This window comes from Phyllobates terribilis, unplaced genomic scaffold, assembly GCF_046119375.1.
Source record: "Phyllobates terribilis strain yellow unplaced genomic scaffold, ASM4611937v1 Scaffold_4__5_contigs__length_816908805, whole genome shotgun sequence".
Taxonomy (NCBI): Eukaryota; Metazoa; Chordata; class Amphibia; order Anura; family Dendrobatidae; genus Phyllobates; species Phyllobates terribilis.
This window is the reverse complement of record NW_027362764.1, coordinates 50,561,151-50,587,718: the sequence shown is the minus strand read 5'-3', so window position 1 is coordinate 50,587,718 and position 26,568 is coordinate 50,561,151.

The following is a 26,568-nucleotide window of genomic DNA, read 5'->3' as shown; positions in this document are numbered from 1 at the left end:
CTCCTTTTTGATGCTCTGCCAGGCCTTCACTGCGGTGGTTTTCAGTTGCTGTTTGTTTGTGGGCCTTTCTGTCTGAAGTTTAGTCTTTAACAAGTGAAATGCATGCTCAATTGGGTTGAGATCAGGTGACTGTCTTGGCCATTCAAGAATATTCCACTTCTTTGCTTTAATAAACTCCTGGGTTGCTTTGACTTTATGTTCTGGGTCATTGTTCATCTGTAGTATGAAACGACGACCAATCAGTTTGGCTGCATTTGGCTGGATCTGAGCACACAGTATGGCTCTGAATACATCAGAATTCATTCGGCTGCTTCTGTCCTGTGTCACATCATCAATAAACACTAGTGACCCAGTGCCACTGGCAGCCATGCATGCCCAAGCCATCACACTGCCTCCACCGTGTTTTACAGATGATGTGGTATGCTTTGGATCATGAGCTGTACCACACCTTCACCATACTTTTCTCTTTCCATCATTCTGGTAGAGGTTGATCTTGGTTTCATCTGTCCAAAGAATGTTCTTCCAGAACTGTACTGACTTTTTTAGATGTTTTTTTTAGCAAAGTCCAGTCTAGCCTTTTTATTCTTGATGCTTATGAGTGGCTTGCACCGTGCAGTGAACCCTCTGTATTTACTTTCATGCAGTCTTCTCTTTATGGTAGATTTGGATATTGATACACCTACCTCCTGGAGAGTGTTGTTCACTTGGTTGGCTGTTGTGAAGGGGTTTCTCTTCACCATGGAGATTATTCTGCGATCATCCACCACTGTTGTCTTCCGTGGGCGCCCAGGTCTTTTTGCATTGATGAGTTCACCAGTGCTTTCTTTCTTTCTCAGAATGTACCAAACTGTAGATTTTGCCACTCCTAATATTGTAGCAATTTCTCGGATGGGTTTTTTCTGTTTTTGCAGCTTAAGGATGGCTTGTTTCACCTGCATGGAGAGCTCCTTTGACCGCATGTTTACTTCACAGCAAAACCTTCCAAATGCAAGCACCACACCTCAAATCAACTCCAGGCCTTTTATCTGCTTAATTGAGAATGACATAACGAAGGGATTGCCCACACCTGTCCAGGAAATAGCCTTGGAGTCAACTGTCCAATTACTTTTGGTCCCTTTAAAAACAGGGTGGCACATGTTAAGGAGCTGAAACTCCTAAACCCTTCATCCAATTTTAATGTGGATACCCTCAAATGAAAGCTGAAAGTCTGAACTTCAACTGCATCTGAATTGTTTTGTTTAAAATTCATTGTGGTAATGTCTAGTACCAAAACTAGAAAAATGTTGTCTCTGTCCAAATATATATGGACCTAACTGTATATTCCTCATCATAGAGACAGAGAGACACACAGACAGAGAGAGAGAGAGACAAACACAGAGAGAAAGAGAGACAGACACAAAGAGAGACAGACACAGAGAGAGACAGACACAGAGAGACAGGCAGAGAGAGACAGACATAGAGACCTCTTTTTGTTTCTGTCTCTCTTTGTCGGTCTCTCTCTGTGTGTTAGTCTCTCTTTCTCTCTCTGTCTGTATCTCTCTGTGTCCGTCTATCTCTATGATGAGGAACATACTTGTGCTTCGGGGTGGCCCGTGGGTAGGTCTTATCTTGCTGATCGCCCTAGAGCACTAGGATAAGCCCCATCTACAGTCCGGCCCCAGAGCACGAGCGTCTCATTAACTCAAAACTGCAAACACTGATTACACAAGACGGATTTCTTCACCTCAGGTATCATTTTAATCAGTGTAACAGCCTGAACCTGACAATGTCTGTAGTTTACTTAGCAAAATCCTGCTGACAGGTTCTCTTTATGGTGACTGCCAGCTTATTGCACTCATAGACCCCCAAACCACTACCAAAACCATGTCTTCACTATCCTTGGAGACCTCTCATTGTATCCTCGTGAAGCCTGATATAACCTCTTTACCTGGAACTAAAATAAAATATATCCCCCAACAAACCTGGAGTAAAATGTAAGAGTTAATATCCCCTGCCCGCACTGGACTGCTCATTATTTACACCGTGTATGGAGGAAAACAAGCAATTACATTCCGGGAGTTGTAAGGAGCAGCAAAGAAGGGGATTAGCTCCATGCAGACAATAATTGCATTTATCAGCTTCCTCTGATAAGCAATGGCTTTGTATTTCCTCCAATGTTTTCCTGACATTAACAATAAGTGGGCTCACTTAATGATTCATGTGCTCCGAGGAGGAAAATGACTGCGAATCGCGTCCTGTGATGACAATGAAGCGCCGTCACTTGCTCGCATTATGTGCCCGTCTCATGGGCTGATACTTTGAATGTTTTTGTTTGGATGAATGAAGAATGCAGATTGTTGCTATATACAACACATGTGAATGGGGAAGACGTCCACAATGAGTTTAACATGTCCATTATAGGATATATGAATGGATAATTAGAGGCAGGAGATAGCGGATACATAATAGAGACATTCAGCACAAAATGGGTTTGAACTTCATAACCCGACTTTACGAGATAAAAAAAAGTGGCAGCTTTAAGCCGACACTTTGTGGACATGAGATTCTGACAACCTGGTATCTGTCCATATTTAGCTTGTCAATGTAAAACCAAGTAATATATGTTATGGTTTGGAGTATTGGAACATCTGAATTAAAGTTTCGAAAAAAGGGGGGACAGTGGCGTACCTGTCAGAATAATGGTGGGGTTCTTCAAGGGAAGAGAGAACATGGTTTAGATAGAAGTAAAGGCACTTAAAGGGGATTGCCAACAAAAAAAACTAATTTAGCAAGTTATACAACTTGCAAAGAAGTGGCGCAACTTGCACCTCATTGGCCCAAATGCAAAATCTTCAACAAGTTCCACAACTATTACAGGGTCTTTAACAGGACTGATTTTCTTATATGAGCCAAGGAGATCATTTGGGCCCCATAGGATCCAGGTTCTGAATGCAACTACATCCACTATAGTTATTCCCCTGTTATTAATATAATTGACATCTGAAAGGTGTCCCATCTTCAGTTCCATGTTTCAGTACCAGGAGCTCCTCTTCCAGGTTTGTGTCTGACACAGAACAGCTTTTCCGGTGTCAGAGCCTTACTGAGCTGTGAGTGAAGGGGGCTAACTAACTGCTCAATTTAACCACTAATCAAGCCTTCTTCACTGTCAGTAGATCCCCTTCAAATGCTGCTATGGTCATGTGCCGACATCTAAAAAGCTTTTGTGTCAAACACAAATCGGAAGAAGAATCCTATGATTGTGTAACAACTCACACAGGAAAATAGATAAAACACTAGAAACTGCAACTGACCCAGCCGGTTCTTGTACAAACTAGAGATTCTGACCCCGCAGTCCCTAGAGGTTCCTTCATGGGCTGGAATAGCCCTAATAACAGACTTGAACGATGGCAGCTTCGAAATATGCTGCCTGAAAGGCCGTTGAGCGCTTCATGTTCCTCCTATAGAACCAGAGGGCAGAGCAGAGTTCAGTTTACCTACAGAAGGAAAGGAGTGCTGAGATAGAGAGAGATCCCAGAGTAAGTTAAAACAAACCACGAAACGCAGAATGAGAAGATAAGGTAGGTACTGCTACAGAGTATGCCACCTATTTCATAAACAAGAAACAGCAGATAGATGCACGGTGAAAATCATAATCAGCAAAGCAATAAACCCTAGCTGGTCTTTCACTGACTGTCATGAACAATGGCAGAATTGCTGGACATCCAAATGAGACTATCACTAGCAGGAAATACCAACAGGGGGAAAGTATATATAGCCAGTGAAAACAGTTGTTAACCCAAAGGATAACAGACAATAAAAACCCACAGAAAAAGTGTAGCTGCTTTGGTTCAGTGGCTAGAGAAGTCAACCACAAAGCACAGGATCAAGGGTTCAAACCCAGATGCATAACAGATTTGCTGGGACCCTTTCATGTAGCTAAAGATATGCCCAGTAATACACATGGACACTTAAGAGGAGGTTTCTCTTCTTGAGAATCTACCCTAAGTACCAAAAGAAATAATTTCTTCGTGAGAATGCCTCACCTATTGACATACTTGAGATGTCCATACATTACAGTCACTGTCTGGTCAGAGAAGGCCTCCCCAGAAAAATCAGCTGTTATTCTGATTTCTCCAAGTGAGGTCTGTGAAGTTACAAGTTCAGAATTTGAGTTGATGTGGAAAATTCCTGTTCTGCTTGAGAAGTGGCTTGATTTAGTCTAGCCATGGAAGTGTTCAACTTGCCTCGTCCTCTGTAAGCAAGTTATGTGCTGTGGAGAACAATGATTTTTAAACTTGTTTAAAATCAAGTCACCCAACAAACGAGCATTTTATTTGTTCGACGGCTGATCAGCAGCCTATATAGAAATGAGGATTCACAATTATCGGCCTTTATAGATGAACTTTATGCAGAGATAAACAAGCCAGGACTTCGACTTTTATGAGGGAAGGTTCTGTGCATGCGTGCCGTCATGACACAGTGACCATCCCATGGAGATTCTAGAGTGAGCGATGGGGTTGGGGGGGAGGCCAGAGAGATGAGTATAAGGATTTTTTTTTTCACATATAACATTTTTCATGTTCTAGATTCTGGGGAGATGCCAGAGCATAAAAAGGGATATTAAATTTGTGCAGAATAGCTTGTCTGCAAATCGAACTTCCCAGAAAAAACATACGAAGAAGCAAATTTGAATTCTGCCTGACTCACTCATCTTTTTAAGCATACGCACAGTTAATTCATATATACAGGGGAATATAAAGCTTGAATACAAGTTCTGTGTTTTTCTCTTCGGGGAGGGAGGGGGCTGCCATGGTTTAATAATATATGTTATTTTACTCAATGTATTCCACCTCCTATAACCTTGAATAAAATACAGCATCCTGCATATAAAGTTTGCAGGCTATTAGTGAAATAAATCCCTAGCACTTACAGCTTCTTCTTGTGACTTTATGAGCAGCTGCACGAATAAATAATATTTTTGAGTCGCTTACTAAAATACTTGGCGTCCCTCCATGACATTGGCTGACCGATGAATATATAAAGCATCTCTGTATATGTATCACAAAGTGATGAGGTGCAGCGTCATTAGCCCAAGAATGTGATACTAGAAACCAAAACGAGATCTATATAAATTCCTAAATGAATATTCATGAGGCCAGAATCACATCAAAATGAAATGTCATCGAATTTAATTTGTATAAATTAAATGTAAGAGGAGCGTCCTGGTGTACTCGTCGTTTATTTACATGATTTATATTCCATTTTGTTCTGTGCATTAAGTAGATTGCATTCATAAATGTGTACTGCGGGGGTTGGACTTTCAATGTCACCTCCCATGAGGTCTCTTGTAGTCTCCTATTTTTGAAGATGGCCAACAGCTACTCCTCCCGACTACTCCATGTACAGTACATTCATGCTTAGCTAACTGTGCTTCTTTATTTTATCCCCTTTCCGAAGCGTTGTGTATGCAAATGTCAAATATTGGTATATGATGCAGGTTCTGGAGCTGAGCTATATGGGGCAGTATGATTTCAGTGCAAGTCCCTTAACCTCGTAATGCATTTGTATTTATGTCTACAATCTAATATACAATATACCTGCTGGCAGGGCTGAATTGCAAGTGATGGACAGCAGCTCTTGTGGAAGCCAACTATTTAACCCTTTAGATGCTGCAGCCAATTGCGACTCTAAGAAGTTTGAAAGAACATGGGGAACCAAAATCCTTCTGTGTAAAATAAGCATTTGTGAGCCTGAAAGACTGCCAATCCATTAACAGAGATGGTGTATCTTAACAATATGACATCTCTTACTCAGAAGAGAATATCCCTTTAAGCCAACTAGCTCATATCCATGGGGGTGTCCTCCTGTTACTTTCCCCAATGCAACAAATTGAGGATAGAAAGGATCAGACATGTTGGATTTCAAAGTAAACTGTCACCAAACTGGGGTCTGGTTATTCCGCTCTACCCATTAATTCCATCATGCCTGCGCAATTTTTCAATTTTGTTCCTTCACTTTTTTCAAGAGCCAAAACTTTTTTATTTTTACTTTTCCATTATATTATAGATTAATATTTTTTTTTATTTTGAAAGATCGAACTTTAGTGGAGGTGGTGGTTATAAATATGTTTTTTTTTATGGGGGAGTTGACGGGACGGTCAGGGGGGATTTCAATTTTTTTTTTAGTTTTGTTATATTCTACTTTAGTTTTCAGATCCCTTAGTGGACTTGAATCTGCATTCTGTCTAGTAGTACTATAGCATTGCACTGTCCAGTGAAAACAAAGTGGAATAGCTTTATACAACAAATGAGATCCTTTTTATTTACAGATAAGTTCTTTAAATTTTGAATGTAGAAATAAGAGACGCAGTGAAATCACAGATAATGAATTTACTACTTATCATGTATATTAGAGTATGGGTCAGGTAACACATTTCCGCATGTTATCTCAATGAAACATTGATGCGATTGTGGAAATATATTCTAAACTTTGTATCATAAATATTATTGAAGAGGATCTGTCACTTTCTATTAAAGTTGATCAAAAGGCGCAAAACCCTGATCCAGAGGCCACATTGGTAATCTGTGGCCATCGAACGAGAACCATGCAAACCTTCACCTATCCTTGGCATTCTCGGTGGCTCTTCTGATTACTAGGCCCCTCGCCATCATCGGGCTTACTGATCAGAGGAGGAGCCAAGGATGTTGGCTGGTGGTAGGAGGTTCATAGTGCTCTTGTACGGTGGCCATGGACTAAAGCTGTGGCTGCTCGACCAAGGTCCTACAAATCTTTTTTGCTTAAATTTGCTTACTATAAATGCTGCATTTCTCCTAAATCTGGTGATGTTTTTGCTTTGTTCCTGCCTCTTTTCCATTCTCGAGATATAGCCCTCTCTTCCTTATTTGTAAATCTAGTTTTTTTAGCCAAGTGGGAGTGGTCTATCTACTTTTCTTTTCTTCCAGACCCCGCTGACTAAGAAGACTAGATTTATAATAATGGACAAATGTTTTGAGACCAACACAATTTTTTTTTTTTCACAAACATTTGCTGCTTCTTTTTTATAGCGACAATTTGCATATACTCTAGATTGTTATGAAAGGTGATCAGTTGAATTGCAAAAATTTGCAAAATCATTCCTTGCCATGAAAATTAACTTAATCAGAGAAAAAACATTTTCAGTGAATTTCAGCCCTGCCACATAATGACCTGCTTGCATAATTTTTGTGATCTTGTTTTTTCAGAAGAAAGCGTTAATGGGGACAAGGTAGCTGATATCCCTCTGTGATGCTGATTCAATTATAAAAGTAGATTGGTCACTATATAAGGGGATCGGGGTTTGAAATTATTGTCTATCTTTTAACCATGGTTACTTCCAAGGAAACACATGCATTCATCATTGCTTTGCATCAAAAGAGCTTTACAGGCAAGGACATTGCTACTTGTAAGATTGCCCCTAAATTAACCATTTATCAGATCACCAAGAGTTTCTAGGAAAAAGGTTCAGTTGCTGTGACAAAGGCTTTAGGACACGGCCAGGAATACTGAATGTGATCTAAACATCCTCCAAGACCAACTTCACTCAACTAACATTGAAATTTTGAGTCCACAGCCAGGAATCTCCCCAGTTCTCAATCCCATTGAGAACCTGTGGTCAATCCCCAAAAAGCAGGCAACAAACATAAACACAGAAATTGTGATAAAGCAAGCCCTGATGAGACAAGAAATCCAGCTATGTGGGCGAAGGTCAGAAGTCAGGAGAAACAAGGGACTGCACTGGAAATATTGAGTCTTTACATACGCTTGATGTATTTGTCAATAAAAGTGTAAAAACTTATGAAATGTTTATAATTGTAGTTCAGTAACCAGAGAAACATCCAATGAAAAGATCTAAAAACACTGAAGCTGCAAACTGTGAAAACCTAAATTTGTGTCAGCATCAAAACTTCCTGCCATGACTGTACATAAGTAGTACTGTTGCTTTAAAAGCATTCAGCAACTAGTAACACAAGCACAAGAGACAGGAAGTGTTCTGCTCCAGAAGCATCCAGCAACTAGAGGGGTTAACACAGCCACAGGAGAAGGGGGAGTGTTTTAGCAGAGCCCCAGGAGGATTGTGAGGAAGTTGTTTACTGTCTGGCTGGAGCTGAAGAGAAAGGTGGTGTGTGTTCCATATCTCACAGAAGCGCCCCTGCAAGTGAAAAGGATTCAAGTCAGGAGTGAAGCTAAGCACAGGTCAGGTAGAGTTCAGTATTGTCAGGCAGAAAGATATGGACTGAAAGAAATGGTGTCACAGGGATCATCTCCCTCAGCAAACCCTCCCGCCTCCTCCATTTCACTGTGCTGTAGAGAATGCTGTGTTCATTAATGTGCCTTTGCATTAGAACTGTGCTGTCCTGTACTACTGGGAAGACTGTGAACTGCTGCGCTGCTAAGGAAACTGTACTGTTTGTCACTGGAGCCTGTTGCTCATAAGACTTAACTTGCACTGGCTGTGCGGCTTCTTATTAAATGCTACTGTTCTACTGTTTATGAGGACTCTTGTAAAGTGTGTCTGGTCAGCAAGTGAAACAAACTACGTGTCTGTGCCTGAGGCTCAATAACCCTGTGTGCCTGAGAGAAGCTGCAGCACATGGTCTATGGTCGCCCTGAGTAACGGTTCCCCCAGGATTCCAAAGAATTCATGTAGCCTGACTCTCCCCTATCTGAACCTAGCGTAACACATATCTCATGGATGGAAAATCACAAGCGCAAAAGAAAAATAACACTGGATTTAAGTGAACATTTACACCACATATATGTGGAAGGTGCTCTGTCATAGAGAAAGATTAAAAATCCATAAGACATCTCCAGGGAGGGAGCAGTTCCCTCCCCCTCCCCTCCACAAATGAGCAAATATGGAAGAGGGATATTGCTAGGAAGTAAGCAATACTAATTAAGATACGAAGAGCTAACAATTCAAGTTCGTTTGGAAGCCAGGACTCCCTGCAGTGTACAGGTAATTAAACAGGAAGTTCTCTGGGAAAAGACAGTAATCCTGAGATTTGCTTATGGATAGGCAGAGAAGTGCAGGGTCTCCGTTGTTACAAGGTAGCAGTATCCTGGTACCAGCATCCTGGGTTGTAAGAGTTTTTGCTGAGGGTGTTCCAGACTTTATGTCTCCGATAGTCAGATATGAATATTGGGGTTCGTATCGATCCGATATTTATGGAATATAGATTTTCAGAGTAATAGTGAAAGGATGGACATGACACATTCACTCACATCCCTGTAGGGCTACTAGAATCTTTCCAATTGAATAACGCTTTGATAGATGATGCTTTACCTGTTATTCAAGTCTACAGAGAGGAACAGCACATGCCTGACCTGCTCTGCAGACCACAATGGGAAATAAGGGCCACTTGTTCCAGAGGTCAGATCTCCACCTAATTTACTCTTTTTTTTTCTGAAAACAGATTATAAAAGTGAACAGGGGGTTTTAGTGAAGCCTTGTAATTTGCTTTGCCGTCATATGGGACATAGGGGGATGAGCGTGACTGATACTATTAATTATAGAATAAAGCTGACTGCAGCCTCTGCTCATCTAAATATGTAACGTCCTAAGTATTAGACAATGTTACGCTAGCGCTTGGACCGTTTAGCGTGAGTGAGGATAGTGGTCCCACTGTGCCGTGGACCGAGGAGAGCCTGGAGGTATGTGACTAAGCGCCACACTAAGACTGACCTCAGATGCACCGCAGCTGACTCTCAAAAAGATATACAGACTGACATGGCTGATATATTGGCACTGTTATGGCCCGTTTTGACTTTACGGACAGAAACAACTTCAGGAAGAACTGAGTCACTGGCAGGTACGACTGGAATACAGGAACAAGTAGAACCTGGTTCAGACTGGACGGACAGGCAGGGAACCGCTGGAGCGGACAGGCAGGGAACCACAGGTGCGGACAGGCAGGGAGCCGCAGGAGCGGACAAGCAGGGAGCCGCAGGTGCAGACAAGCAGGGAACCGCAGGTGTGGACAGGACTAGGTTCACATGGAACAGACAGGGTAAGGTAGCACAGAGCGATTACAAAGACAAGTAAACACAAGACCAATACAAGGACAGGTACACACAGGACAGGCAGAGTCAAGTTCATACAGGGTACTACAATGAAGTAGGCTGTAGAAGCCAATGTACATTGATACAAATAGGGTGTAGAAACCAATGTACAATGATACACAAGGGCTGTAGAAGCCAATGTACAGTTATACACAGAGGCTGTTCAAACCAATGTACAATGATACACAGAGGCTGTAGAAGCCAATGTACAGAGACACATAGAGGCTTTAGATGCCAATGGACAGTGATACACAGAGGCTGTAAAAGCCAATGCACAGTGGTACACAGAGGCTATAGAAGCCAATGTACAGTGATACATAGAGGCTGTAGAAGCCAATGTACAGTGACACAGAGGCTGTAGAATCCAATGGATAGTGATACACAAAGGATGTAGAAGTCAATGGACAGTAATACACAAAGGCTGTAGAAGCCAATGTACAGTGACAGATAGAAGCTGTAGAAGCCAGTGTACAGTGATAAACAGAGGCTGTAGAAGCCAATGTATAGCTATACACAAAGGCTGTAGAAGCCAATGTACAATGATTCACAGAGGCTGTAGAAGCCAATGTACAGTTGTACACAGAGGTTGCAGAAGCCAATGTACAGTGATACACAGAAGCTGTAGAAGCCAATGTGCAGTGATATACAGAGGCTGTAGCAGCCAATGTACAGTGATACACAGAGGCTCTAGAAGCCATTGTATAGTTTAATACAGAGACTGTAGAAGCCATTGTACAGTGATACACAGAGGCTGTAGAAGCCAATGTGCAGTGATATAGGCTGTAGAAGCCAATGTACAGTGATACATAGAGGCTGTAGAAGCCAAACTGTTTAAACCCTGTCACTCACAAGGGCTCTAACTGGGTCACCTCTGCCAGTGTCTACACTGCAGAGACTAATATATTGCAGGACTAAGACGTACAGGGAAACCAGATTCCTGATACTGTCTCTATTGGCCCAAAGGGAGTCTCTCCGTTCTCTACAGGACCTGACTACAGCATCTGCCGGAATTAAGTTTATCAGTGCCACCCACATTGGTTGCTCACTGGGTTAGTCATTCATACAACCATTAACAACTTACAGAATTAGCCACATAGGCTGACGGTCCACCTTACTCATCCCTAGTTAGGCGATAGCCCACACACAACTCTTGGAAGTTTGCCACCTACATGACACAGCTTTATCAGACCCAGACTATTGGAGGTGGCTCTAAGATTCACTCACATGGGCCAAATGAACAACCCAATCATCCAAAGAGCAACATGAGCAGATGATTGAGAAAGAGCCTAGTCAACTCCACAACCTTGCAGCCACTCTCCATCTATCTCCCAGAGGGACAAGCTGCGGCTCTCAGTCCAGTGCAACAGGAGGTGCATCTAAATCACCGCTCAATGGTGCAAACCTTTCTCTCGAGCTCCCTCTGTAGTTTTGAGGCATTTCCACACTCTGCCAACCCCCACTGACCACCGAATCTTTTGGGGCATGGATAGGACATCACTTTTTCTGTGACTGTCTCCAAGAAGATTTTCAATCCTTCATCCACTCACAGCAGTACTCCACACATCTGTGCCACAGGGCACATGGTTCATCCTAAGGGAAGTCCTGCAAAATAAAAAGAAATGTAGGAAATAACAAAACATAGTAAAATAAATCAAAACTGAACAGTGCATCAATAAAGTTTTGTAACTTTGTACAGTGTACAATTTAACCGCTTAGCTGCTGCCATCATGACATTTAAGAAATTGTAAATAGGGGAAATAGGAAATAGGTGTAACGTCTGAATCCCATAGGAATAGGTGTAATCTTCTGAGGAGTGCCGATAACATTTTTGGGTCTACTGAAGGCCCATATGCCTGCTATGTTTGTACACCTATGAAGCACATCTAAAAATAAATACAGTGCATTGTGAAAGTATTTGGCCCCCTTCAACTTTTCTACCTTTTGCCACATTTCTGGCTTCAAACATAAAGATATAAAATTCTAATTTTTTGGGGAAGAATCAACAACAAGTGGGACACAATCGTGAAGTGGAACGAAATTTATTGGATATTTTAAACTTTTTTAACAAATTTAAAACTGAAAAGTGGGGCGTGCAATATTATTCGGCCCCCTTGAGTTAATACTAGAGATGAGCGTTGTTCTACTCGAACTGTTCGCCAATCTCAAATTCGAGCTGTTTTGGGCGGTGTTCGAGCCGTTCGGCGAACACGAACGATTTGAGAAAAATTCGGCTGTTCGAGGTTATGTTCGATAACTGTTCGTGCACCAAAATCATAACTGGATTTTTTCTCAGTAATGATGAAAATTAATGTTAATACGCAGTTTGAGTGTACAGCGGGGCGGGGGGAGGGGCAGGGGATGGATCTCTGCAGGAACAATGAAGATCTCCATTTTTTTTTCTCTTTCCCGCATTTGCAGTGGGGAGGTGCAATCTGTCAGCCTATCAGCAGCGCACACACGGAGCGAAGTGCTTTTTTTCACACAAGCAAGGGCATGTGTGATTGGCAGTGTATGTCACATGTCCTTGCCCTATAAGACCAAGCCATTTTCCCCGTCGCCACCATTTTCTCACTGCTGCAGCTGCGTGTTAGACGGCACCGCTGTTGCTGTGTGCGCTATACCTTGTTAATTTCAAGCCAATTTTCGCACAAATCTACAGATAGCTTGGGAGTAGGGAATAGTTGTGATTGCAGTCCTTTTAAGGACTAGGTTACAGCATTTCCTACGACTTTTATCAGGCAGGTCTGTGCTCTTAAATAGATAGATTGTGGGAGTAAAGACTAATTGTAATTGGAGTCCTTTTCAGGACTAGGTTACATCAGTTCCTATCAGTTTTTGCCAGGCAGGTCTGTGCCAGTGCTGTGCAAGTTTTTTTCACAGCATTTGGCTGAATCTAGCAAAGCTAATCCTTTTTGGCCTATTGCAGAGTGTGTTAGTCAGTGGAGTAGCCTATCTGTGTTGCAAGATATACCACCTGTGTATAGAATACCAATTTTTTTACTGCACCTAGTGAAGTAAAATCTTTTGGGCATAGCATCATTCTATTAGTCCATCTATACTGACCTCCATCAGGTTGCAAAATTGAATATAATTTTTTTCTGCATCTAGCTCTGAAAAAATATTGGGCTTCTAGCTGTGTGTGGGACTTGTTCTATTAATCCATCTATACAGACCTCCATCAGGTTGCAAATTGAATATAATTTTTTTCTGCATCTAGCTCTGTAAAAATATTGGGCTTCTAGCTGTGTGTGGGACTTGTTGTATTAGTCCATCTATACTGACCTCCATCAGGTTGCAAACTGCATATATTTTTTTCTTCATCTACCTCTGAAAAAATATTGGGCTTCTAGCTGTGTGTGGGACTTGTTCTATTAATCCATCTATACAGACCTCCATCAGGTTGCAAACTGAATATATTTTTTTCTGCATCTACCTCTGAAAAAATATTGGGCTTCTAGCTGTGTGTGGGACTTGTTGTATTAGTCCATCTATACTGACCTCCATCAGGTTGCAAACTGAATATATTTTTTTCTGCATCTACCTCTGAAAAAATATTGGGCTTCTAGCTGTGTGTGGGACTTGTTCTATTAATCCATCTATACAGACCTCCATCAGGTTGCAAACTGAATATATTTTTTTCTGCATCTACCTCTGAAAAAATATTGGGCTTCTAGCTGTGTGTGGGACTTGTTGTATTAGTCCATCTATACTGACCTCCATCAGGTTGCAAACTGAATATATTTTTTTCTGCATCTACCTCTGAAAAAATATTGGGCTTCTAGCTGTGTGTGGGACTTGTTCTATTAATCCATCTATACAGACCTCCATCAGGTTGCAAACTGAATATATTTTTTTCTGCATCTACCTCTGAAAAAATATTGGGCTTCTAGCTGTGTGTGGGACTTGTTGTATTAGTCCATCTATACTGACCTCCATCAGGTTGCAAACTGAATATATTTTTTTCTGCATCTACCTCTGAAAAAATATTGGGCTTCTAGCTGTGTGTGGGACTTGTTCTATTAATCCATCTATACAGACCTCCATCAGGTTGCAAACTGAATATATTTTTTTCTGCATCTAGCTCTGAAAAAATATTTGGCCTTCTAGCAGTGTGTGGGACTTTCTCTATTAGTCCATCTATACTGACCTCCATCAGGTTGCAAATTGAATATAATTTTTTTCTGCATTTAACCCAGCCAATAGTTTTGGCCTAATACCACAGTTTGGCCACTCAGCTCTGCTCGGTTCCCATCCATTGTTTTTTTGTGCAAACAACTCCAGAGTTGTTAATTAGTTAACCACCAAAATGAGTGGAAAAAGGCCTGCTGCTGGTGGAAAGGGAAATAGGCGTGTTGGGAAGGGGAAAAAAGGTTGTGTCCGTGGGGTAGGTGTTAAAGCAACAGTAACATCTGCAGAAGAAAGACCATCTTCCAGCCAAACTAAAATGTCTACTTCTTTTAGCGGACAATGTGATAAGATCCCTTTCTTATGGCCACGCCAATCGCTACAAATTCCAGATGAGGCACAAAAACAGCAGGTGCTTCAACGGATATCAAGTGCTCCTTTAAGTGGGCTCTCCTCCACATCAACTTCAACATCACAAATACTCCAGTCCTCAAAGGTGTCACCCCAATCGCACTTGCTTCCTCACAGTTCCCAAATCTCCAGCTGCCCGTCTGAGTATGAGGTAGAACAGATGGTTGAGTCTGCAGAGCTGTTTACTCATACTATAGCCTGGGAATCAGAGGTCGACTCCAGCGCTTCTGTGAATCCAGACGAGGAAATGATCTGCACTGATGCCCAGAATCTTTATGAGTCGGATCCAGGACCAGACGCAGAAGGTTCTGACCATAATGTAGACCCTCATTCCCAAACTGTAACTCCTGTTGGTGGAGACAATGAGGAAAACGATGATAAGACTCAAATACCTGATTGGAGCGACAACTTTAGTTTTTTGTCAGGGCAGGAACAGGTTGGCTCTGAGGACGACGGGTGTGATAACGCACAGGGTGATGATGATGAGGTTGGAGATCCCACTTACTGTCAACCCACAGTCAGCCAAGAGATGAGGTCAGCAGAGGAGGTGGAGGAAGATGCTAGTGACGACGAGGTCAGGTTGCGCCTTCCTGGACAGAGACGTAGTACTGGAAGCACGTCAACAACTGCATCCTCAAACACAACTCTGCCTCTCACCACAAGTCGTGGTGGCTCTTCAGGTCGCATGGGTGCTAAGCCTTGCATAGCCTGGGCATTTTTTCAGATCGATAAAGATGACCCAACTCGTGTTATCTGTAACATTTGTCAGCAAAAGCTAAGTAGAGGCCAAAAAATACATAGTTTGAGTACTTCATGCATGAACCGGCACATGGACATGAAGCATAAGTTGCAGTGGGAAGCTCAGTGTGCTACAATGCGGCCTAGCCGGCCGGGCCAACCACCGTCTGCCATATCTTGTGCATCCGCGGCCTCTTCATCCTCTGTGACTGGGGGGACAGCAGTCACACCTGTTTTGGGGCGCAGACCTGCCACCTCTTTACCCGCAACAGCCAGCGTGATTGGCAGGTCATCATTTTCTTTGGAGGTGGTAACACCAGCTGGTGTTGAGCGCTGTCCGACATCGATAGCACCACCTTTGGATCAAGGCAACCTAACATGTCCGCCTGCATCTTCCTCACAGACCGGCAGTTTGCCGGGGACACCCTTATCAACCCCGTCTAAGCACAATAGCCAGCCCTCGGTCCCTCAGATGTGGACAAGTAAAAGACCATTTCCTCCTAGCCATGAGAAAGCTAAGAGGTTGAATTTCACCATCTGCAAGTTCTTGGCTACAGAAATGCTGCCTTTCCGCCTGGTGGACACAGAGGATTTTCGAGACCTTATGTCCGTCGCAGTGCCCCAGTACCAGATGCCCAGTCGGCACTACTTCTCAAAGAAAGGTGTGCCTGCGCTCCACCAGCATGTCGCACACAACATCACCGCTTCTTTGAGAAACTCTGTGTGTGACAGGGTGCATTTCACCACAGACACTTGGACGAGTAGGCATGGACAGGGGCGTTACATGTCGCTGACTGGGCACTGGGTAACTATGGTGACAGCAGGACAAGGGGCTGCTGTCCAAGTCTTGCCGTCCCCACGAGTTGTGCGTCAATCCTCTTTATGTCAAAGTTCCTCCACTGCTTCTGCCTCCTCAACCTCCTCTCGGTCTTCCACCTGCACCCAAAGCCTGTCTGGTCATGCCACAAGCTTTCTAACTGCGCAGAAGGGATCCTGCACACCTCCTTACTATGCTGGCAGTAGGGCTCAACGTCATCAGGCGGTTTTTACATTGAAATGTCTGGGAAATGTGAGTCACACAGCTGAGGAGTTGTGGTCAGCTCTGGAGAACCAATTTCATGAATGGTTGTCTCCACTGGACCTGAAACCAGGGAAGGCCGTGTGCGACAATGCTGCAAACCTGGGTGCGGCCCTTCGCCGGGGCAATGTCACACACGTGCCTTGTATGGCTCACGTGTTGAACCTGGTTGTCCAGCAATTTTTAGCCCACTATCCCGGACTAGATGGCCTTCTGCAGAGGGCACGGTCGCTGTGTGCTCACTTTCGCCGTTCGCATCCCGCAGCTCAGCGACTTACATCTCTACAGTCGTTGGGCCTGCCACTTCACCGGCTAAAATGCGATGTGCCTACCCGGTGGAATTCAACTCTGCACATGTTGCAGCGACTGTGGCAGCACCAACAAGCCCTGGTGCAATACGTTCTGACGTATAGCCTGGGCCAACGAGATCCAGAGGTGGGGCAAATCTCGCTGGAGGAGTGGTCTCAGATCAGGGACCTATGCACCGTTCTGCACAGTTTTGAAATGGCGACGAAGATGTTTAGTGCTGACGATGCCATTATCAGCATGACTATTCCGGTGATTTACATGCTGGAGCACATGTTAAACAGAATTCGGAGTCAGGTGGTGGCACAAGAGGAGGTGGAGGAAGTAGAGGAGGAGGAGTTGTATGCGGAAGGGCTAACATCTGCAAGGTCCAGACGGTCGGCAGCACCAAGGCGGCAGGCATGTGAGGGTGGGGAAGATGGTTTTACCAGGGCGCATGGTAGCAGCCAAACTAGTGAGGAAGGTGCAGGAGCCCAGGAAGAAGTGGAGGACGAACTGATGGAAGACTCATCAGATGAGGGAGACCTTGATCACATTTCTGTTGTGCGAGGTTGGGGGGAGAGGACAGAGGAAGGAAGCATGATTGTTACCTCGCCACCAACACAACAGGGACTTGGTGCTCCTGGATGCGCAACACACATGAGTGCCTTCTTGCTGCACTACCTGCAACATGACCCTCGAATTGTGAGAATTAGAAATAATCCTGACTACTGGGTTGCCACACTGTTAGATCCCCGGTACAAAAGTAAATTTGCAGAAATTATTCCTGCCATAGAAAGGGATGCACGCATGCAGGAGTATCAGCAGAGACTGTTGCAGAATCTTACATGTGCTTTTCCACAAAATACCAGTGGTGCACGTAGTGAATCTCACAGTTCCAACTTGCCAACCGTGGGACCGTCAAGTGTTCAGCACTCAAACCGTAACAGAACCACAGTATCTGCTGGTAACATCAATTTTGCGGAATCATTTCACCACTTTTTTAGCCCATCCTTTGCAAGGCCACAGTAGACAAGAAGTCTGACACATAGTCAACGCCTAGAGACGATGGTACAGGAGTATCTCCAAGTAAACATTGAAGCCACGACTGTGTCACTGGACCCTTGCTCTTTTTGGGCTTCCAATCTGGATAAATGGCCGGAGCTAGCCACTTACGCCTTGGAGATCTTGTCATGCCCCGCAGCCAGCGTTCTGTCTGAACGTGTGTTCAGCGCTGCTGGTGGTGTGCTGACAGATAAGCGCACGCTGCTCTCCACTGATAATGTAGACAGACTCACGTTCATAAAGATGAACAATCATGGATCCGAAACGACTTTTCTACCCCTGTGTCATCCTGGGGAGAGTAAAAGCTTGATGATCGGTTAAAATCACCCTACCAACCGTTTTAAGCTTTCAAATTACTAATCATGTTTATCTGTATCTTGGCTGGAAAATAATTTGGGCTTTGTAGCAGTGTGCAGCACTGATTCTATTAGGCCATCTATAATAAGCTCCACCAGATTTAAAATTACTAATCATGTTTATCTGTATCTTGACTGGAAAATAATTTGGGCTTTGTAGCAGTGTGCAGCACTGATCCTATTAGGCCATCTATACTAAAGCTTCACCAGATTTAAAATTAATAATAATTTTTAGCTGCATCTAGCCCGGAAAATAATTTTGGGGCTCCAAGATGCGCAAGACACATAAGTGCCTTCTTGCTGCACTACCTGCAGCATGACCCTCATATTGTCAGAATTCGAAGTAATCATGACTACTGGGTTGCCACACTCTTAGATCCCCCAAACTTTTCGATCAACCTTTTCATTTTAATAAAGACCAAAAAAATGGTCATTTTTGAAATTCTAAGCATTAGCAGGTTGTTAGAAACTGAAATCAAACAGTTTTCAACTCAAAACTTTATTCTAGGTGATGTTACATTTTCACATAGGACCCCTTGTTCGAAAGGAGCTTCTGAACTCTCTCGTCCATTGAATTTGTCAGGTTTTGGATGGTTTCTGCTTCAATTGTTTTGCATGAGGACAGAATACCCTCCCAGAGCTGTTGCTTAGATGTGAACTGCCTCCCGCCATCATAGACACTCCTTTTAATGATGCTCCAAAGGTTCTGAATGGGGTAGAGGTCAGGGGAGCATGGGGGTCACACCATAAGTTTGTCCCCTTTTATGCCCATATCAGCCAGAGATGCAGATGTTTTATGTGCAGCATGAGATGGTGCATTATCATGCAGAAAAATGATCTTGCTGTGAAATACACGGTTCTTCTTCTTGAACCATGGCAGGAAGTGCTGTTTGAGAAAATCCACATACATTATGGAGTTCATCTTTAGCGCCTTCAGGGATCCTAAAGGGGCCGACAATCTCTCTCCCCATGATTCCAGCCCAAAACATTACTCCACCTCCTCCTTGTTGGCGCTGTAGCCGTGTTTGCGTGGGGTGTCCATCAACCAGCCATCCTCCACTCCATCCATCTGGACCATCGAGCGCTGCACGGCATTCATCCGTGAACAAAACAGTTTTGAAATCAGTCTTCATGTAATGTTTGGCCCACTGGAGCCGTTTCTGCTTGTGTGAAGTGGATAGAGGAGGTCAACAGGATGGCTTATGCACAGCTGCAAACCTCTGAAGGACCCTGCATCTTGTTGTTCGGGGGACGTTGGAGGCACAAGCAGCTTCAAAAACTTGTCTGCTGCTATGACAAGGCTTTTTTGCCGCTGCTCTTTCAACCTGACGTAATTGCCTGTAGGAAAGAGTCCTCAATTTGCCCTTATCAGCACGCACACGTGTGTACTGTGAATCAGCTACATACTTCTTGATTGCCAAGACACTTCATCCTGATCATCGCACAATGTTGATTGTAGTCATGCCTTGACCTAAACACTCCACAATTTGTTGCTTCTCAGCAGCCGACACATCCTTTTTCTTTCCCATTTTGGCAGAAAATGTAGGCTGCTTAATAATGTGAGACAGCCTTCTTAAGTAGTCTTGCCTTTCATTGGACACACCTGCCAAACTAATTAGCACAGGTGTCTGCAATTGCTTACAGTGATATAAAGAGCCCTGACACACATCACCATCAATGAGTTTAACTGACAAACAAATTCTTCCCTTATCACTCCTAAACACTTTTTGCATAATAATTTGGAACACAGTGTACATGTGCTTTTCCACAAAACACCAGTGGTTCACGTAGTGAATCTTATGGTTCTAACTTGCCAACCGTGGTCTGTATGGAGTTGTTCAATAAAGGGCCCAAAATTAAGATAGCATAGATGGGAGAGGTCTCTATGAATAGGAATTCCTAAGTATTTGATACCCTGTGAGGGCCAGGCAAAGGGAAAGTTGGACTGGATGGAATCCTATATGGATTTGGGAAGAGAGACATCGAGGGCCTCAGACTTCGCTGCATTGATTTTAAAATTTGACCATGTAACAAAGTGATCTATTTCAGTCATAACAGCATGGATGGATATATGTGATTGAGTGATATATACTAGGACATCATCAGCAAATAGAGAGCACTTGTACTCGGTGCCTCCCACCTCAATCCACCTAATATTGGGGTTATGGCGAATTGATGAGAGCAGGTGCTCCGTCACTAGGATGTATAAGAGAGGGGACAGAGGACATCCCTGCCTTGTCCCATTGGTGATTGTGAAAGGTGATGAAAATGTTCTGATGCACCCCCTGGGCCTTGGGACACCCGGAGCCGGACCCTTTTTGGTGGATGCTGGTGGTTGTAGTCTCCGTGGCGGCGACCCGGTTCCGTGGCTCAGGGCGGTCAAACCAATGGCGGAACTATTTATGTGGTTTTGATGTTTAAATGTCCGACTACGCCACCCGTGGATTGCGGTCAGAGTGAACCGCCGCTCCAGGGCAGACCGCTGAGGCTGGTGTTGTGGGTGCAGCAGAGCGTAGCATAACTCCCCACGGGAGGAGTATAGCCTCAGGGCAGTGTATGCGGAGGATGGGGGTGATGGTGCAGGGCAGCAGCAGTAACGACACGGAGTCAGTGATGCAGTTCAGGGCCTTTACTCACAGTTCTTATTATCCCGACCACGTCTGCAGGTAATGGCTGCCCACGTCGTACTGTGCTCACCAGGTGAGGGGCTCAGACAACTCCCAGATAACTTTGGAGCGCTTCACAGGACCCCCTTTGTGTGTCCTTTGTCTGGCCTTTCTTACCAACCCTTATGTCCGGCTGCCTCGGGCCTCCTCTTGGTAAACTTGGCGCCAGTTTCCCTGACCCTATGTGGTGCCTTCCTAGCGGGTGTAGCGAGGGGCTGCGCCACATAAAATGTCACAGCCTCCTGTTTCTAGCTGAGGGTCATTTCCTGCCTCCACTAGTTTCGGGGACCGGTCTCCTCCTTTGGCCTGACCCCTCCACGCAGGTGGATTCGGGCGTGCGGTGGCGACTCGCCCGTCCGCACCCCTGGGATCCCTTCGTTCCTCGTTCCTGGAGCCTTCTCCGCTCCTCTTCCTTCCTTCTCCCTCTTCCAGGCCTGGGCCTCTGTTACTAGGCCCACCTCCGGAGCAGAGCTCATGCAGAGCCCCTGCTCCCTGCCACTTCTGCTCAGACTTCTCTGCACTGAACTAAGATGGTGCCCACCTTTTATACTCCCTTCTCAATGCACCCAGGAACTGCTTCCTCCCTGCTCCTGCACTACAGGGTTCCCCTTCCTCAGTGTTCCCTCCCCCCACTCCAGCCAGGGACAGGGACTGTCGTGCCCATCTCAGGGGCATATTGGTCGCCCTGCCCCACGGCAATGTGGTGTAATGCATGCAGGTGTCGGGTCCTGATCCACACTACATCCTTACCTGAGAGTGAGATATCACACCTCTGGGTGAGGTGCAATACCTCTGTAGCAACCGAGCCCTCAGGGTGCTACAGTTCCATTTACCTTCAGCCTAGGTGACGTATTGCGATACAGGGCCGTGATTTTGGCTATAAAAGGGTCCCCTAGACCCCTACCCCAAGCTTTTTAAGAGAATCATATATGGCGTGCCAGGAGACTCTATGGAATGCTTTCTCAGCATCCAACGAGAGTATCTAATTACAAATTTTTAACTGCATCTAGCCCAGGAAATACTTTGTGCCTAGTAGCAGTGTCTGCTAGTCAGCGGATTATCCCGGCTGTTAAGCAAGCTACACCACCTGTAGTTTGGACACTTAATTTTTTCAAAGGAAATGCTTCGGGACCACGGGATACTCAGTGAAGAGCATCAGGAGGCACCCCAAGGCATAGGGGCTGGGACTGGCAGTAGGATGCCTTGCGGTGGACAGCCGAGCTCGATCCTTATAAAAGCTTTTTAACTGCAGCAGCTTTAGTGGACGCTACTGGAGCTGGAATTACGCGGCTGCTGGCATGAGACTTGCCCTCCAATAGATCCTTGTAAATGGATTTAAAGTGTATTCATTCAAATTAGAGAGACAATTTAAATTAAAAAGCTTAGAGCTGCCTCCACCACAGGGGGGCTCGCTCGACCCACCAGCGGACAGGCACCAGTATTGGGAGAGGGGGGCTGGTCGTCAGGGTCCACCGCAGCTCTGGCACAAACCCGGCGACGCGGAGGTGGCACGGGTAGGAACGGACTGAACGTGTCGGCTTCTCACTTTTTGGATTTTAGAAGGGCATGACATGCCTATATCTGTGTCTCCCCCTCCTTTTACTCCTCCACCTCTTTTCTTTTCGCATGACTATATGTACTTGTCACTTTTCCATGTGTTAGTTGTGTCTTCTGAGCAGTTTGTCAGCTTTTGGACACCTTTGAAGGTGTTTTCTATGTGTTTCTATGTGTTTTTGTTTGCCTGCCATTGGTTTTAACGGTGTTCGAAGGTGTTCGACGAACAGTTCGACGAACCGAACCGAACTCGAACACTACGGGGGTGGCTCAACACTAGTTAATACTTTGTAGCGCCACCTTTTGCTGCGATTACAGCTGGAAGTCGCTTGGGGTATGTATCAGTTTTGCACATCGAGAGGCTGAAATTCTTGCCCATTCTTCCTTGCAAAACAGCTCGAGCTCATTGAGGTTGGATGGAGGGCGTTTGTAAACAGCAGTTTTCAGCTCTTTCCACAGATTATCGATTGGATTCAGGTCTGGACTTTGAATTGGCCATTCTAACACCTGGATACGTTTATTTTTGAACCATTCCATTGTAGATTTTGCTTTATGTTTGGGATCATTGTCTTGTTGGAAGATAAATCTCCATCCCAGTCTCAGGTCTTTTGCAGACTCCAACAGGTTTTCTTCCAGAAGGGTCCTGTATTTGGCTCCATCCATCTTCCCATCAATTTTAACCATCTTCCCTGTCCCTGCTGAAGAAAAGCAGGCCCAAACCATGATGCTGCCACCACCATGTTTGACAGTTGGGATGGTATTTTGAGGGTGATGAGCTGTGTTGCTTTTACGCCAAACATATCGTTTTGCATTGTGGCCAAAAAGTTCAATTTTGGTTTCATCTGACCAGAGCACCTTATTCCACACGTTTGGTGTGTCTCCCAGGTGGCTTGTGGCAAACTTCAAACGAGACTTTTTATGGATATCTTTGTGAAATGGCTTTCTTCTTGCCACTCTTCCATAAAGGCCAGATTTGTGCAGTGTACGACTGATTGTTGTCTGTTGTTGGACAGACTCTTCCACCTCAGGTGTAGATCTCTGTAGGTCATCCAGAGTGACCATGGGCCTTTTGGCTGCATCTCTGATCAGTCTTCTCCTTGTTTGAGATGAAAGTTTAGAGCAGTGTTTCCCAAACCCTGTCCTCTCGGACCCCAACGGATTGTGTTTTCAGGATCTCCTTAGTATTGCACAGGTGAGAGAACATGTGGCAGTTTCTGATGCCTTAATACTAATTCTATCACCTGGGCAATACTAAGGAAATCCTGAAAACATGATGCATTGGGGTCCGTGAGGACTGGAGTTTGGGAAACACTGGTTTAGAGGGACGGCCGGGTCTTGGTAGATTTGCAGTGGTCTGATACTCCTTCCATTTCAATATGATCACTTGCACAGTGCTCCTTGAGATGTTTGTATCCAAATCCGGCTTTAAACTTCGCCACAACATTATCTCGGACCTGCCTAGTGTGTTCCTTGGTCTTCATGATGCTCTCTGCACTTGAAACAGAACCCTGAGACTATCACAGAGCAGGTGCATTTATATGGAGACTTGATTACACACAGGTGGATTCTATTTATCATTACCAGTCATTTAGGACGACATTGGATCATTCAGAGATCCTTACTGAACTTCTGCACTGAAAGTAAAGGGGCCGAATAATATTGCATGCCCCACGTTTCAGTTTTTAATTTTTTTTAAAAATTTAAAATATCCAATAAATTTCGTTCCACTTCACGATTGTGTCCCACTTGTTGATTCTTCCCAAAAAAATTAGAATTTTATATCTTTATGTTTGAAGCCAGAAATGTGGCAAAAGATAGAAAAGTTCAAGGGGGGGCCAAATAATTTCACAATGCACTGTACAGGGCGGCGTCAGCACCCGGGCAAGTGTCGGGGCCCTGAGCAGGCGGGGGGGCCCACTCACCGTAAGGGAGGGTGTGTGTGACATCCTGCATGCGGCATTATAAGGGGGGGGGGTTTGTGTGACATCCTGCATGGGGCATTATAAGGGGGAGTGTGTGTGACATCCTACATGGGGCATTATATAGGGGGAACAGCCTGCATGAGGCATTATGTGGGGGGAACAGCCTGCATGGAGCATTATGTGTGGGCACAGCCTGCATGGAGCGTTATATGGGGCCCAGTATTCTGTATGGAGCGTTATATGGGGGCCAGTATCCTGTATGGAGCATTATATGGGGGCCAATATCCTGTGTGGAGTGATTCGCCAGTTTCTGATCTATTGTGGAACTTACAATAGATAGCATTCATGTAATGTAAGAAGTGAAATCTTTGCATTGTACTATATATATATATATCTCTGCGGTATCTGTGCATCATGAATCGTGCTACGCCAGATGACCTGGCCTCCACAGTCACCAGACCTGAACCCAATCAAAATGGTTTGGGGTGAGCTGGACCGCAGAGTGAAGGCAAAAGGGCCAACAAGTGCTAAGCATCTCTGGGAACTCCTTCAAGATTGTTGGAAGATCATTTCCAGTGACTACCTCTTGAAGCTCATCAAGAGAATGCCAAGAGTGTGCAAAGCAGTCATCAAAGCAAAAGGTGGCTACTTTGAAGAACCTAGAATATAAGACATATTTTCAGTTGTTTCACACTTTTTTGTTAAGTATATAATTCCACATGTGTTAATTCATAGTTTTGATGCCTTCAGTGTGAATGTACAATTTTCAAAGTCATAAAAATACAGAAAAATATTTAAATGAGAAGGTGTGTCCAAACTTTTGGTCTGTACTGTATGTAAGTGAAATAATAAGCTGTTCAGTGACTTTTACAATAGAAATTAATTTTAGCATTTGGCAGCAGTTGTTGATTTGGTTCCAAGTATCGATTGTGAATTAAATTCCACCTTATTCGCCAAATACGACAGCTAAAAGCGCAATCAGTTACTGTCTGTAATTTCATATTTTCTTCTTTTACTAATTCATGTGTATTGAGTTTTGCACAGTGGACTCATTAAGGCGGAGAAAACAGTATACAAGTCATATAATTAGTGCTCACCATTGCTCGATTCTCGACTGAGCATCGGGGTGCTCGGGCACGCTCATTACTTGATCACGTATCGCGGGTGCTCCAGCGCCATGCTCGAGCTCCCGCCCTGCATGTTTGGCGCTTGTTAGGCAGCCAATGAGCTTGTGGGGATTGCCTGCCATACACAGTAATGACATAGCCATGTTGGCTACTGGCATTATCGTAATTGAGCAGCCGCATCGTGTCATGGAGTTTTATATAAGACCTGTTGACGCGATGCTCGGCACACTGTGTTCAGGAAGCAGTTCAGGGAGAGTTGTTATAGTCAGGGTTTAATATTGCTATTACAGTACTTGTATATTGCTGCTTCAGCATTAAAACAACAGTCCTTTTCAGGGCTAAATATTTTCTTTTCTGTAGTAAAACCACTGTTACCTGCATTCAGTGGAGGGAAAGTTTAGGACTAGAGTCATCTAGGCAGGGTTCATATTGCTATTGCACTACTTGCGTAAAGCTGCTGCACCACTAAAAAAAAGTCCTTTTCAGGGCTAAATATTTTCTTTTCCTTATTAATACCGGAAAGTTTGCAGGCATATATTATATACCTAATTTAAAATGCGTAAGGGACGAGGAAGTGGACATCCTGCTGATGGTGCACGCAGAGGCCGTGGCCGTGGTTCAATTAAAACTGTTCCTTCTGCAGGAGCACAAAAAACACGCTCATCCACAAGACCTAGCTTCCTGTCCCATTTTGCAGTGGAGACGCAGGACACCACCCTTGAAGCCAGAACAGTGCAAACAGGTGGTCGGTTGGATGGCACATAATGCTTCCAATTTGTTTCCCAGTAACACCCTGTCTTCCACACGGTCCAGTCACAATAGCCAAGAGTCTGTGTAGCACCCTGAGGACTCGGCTGCTACAGGGGTATTACACCTCAAGCCAGAGGTGTGGTATTCCACTCCCGGGTAAGGATGGAGTGTGGAACTGAGCTAGTAGGCTGCATGCACTACATACATCCCATTTCCGGGGGACAGAACGACGGTACTCCCACCAGTTTATGTGCAGGTACGACAGCGTCTGTCCCTGGCTGGAGTGGGAGGGGGGTGGAACATCCCAGTAGTGTAGGGGCAGATAGGGGGAGTAGTCTGGGTAAAGATAGGAGCTCATTGGGTGCTGGTCACCGGAGCTCACACATAGAGGGAGTATATAAGGTGGGCACCATC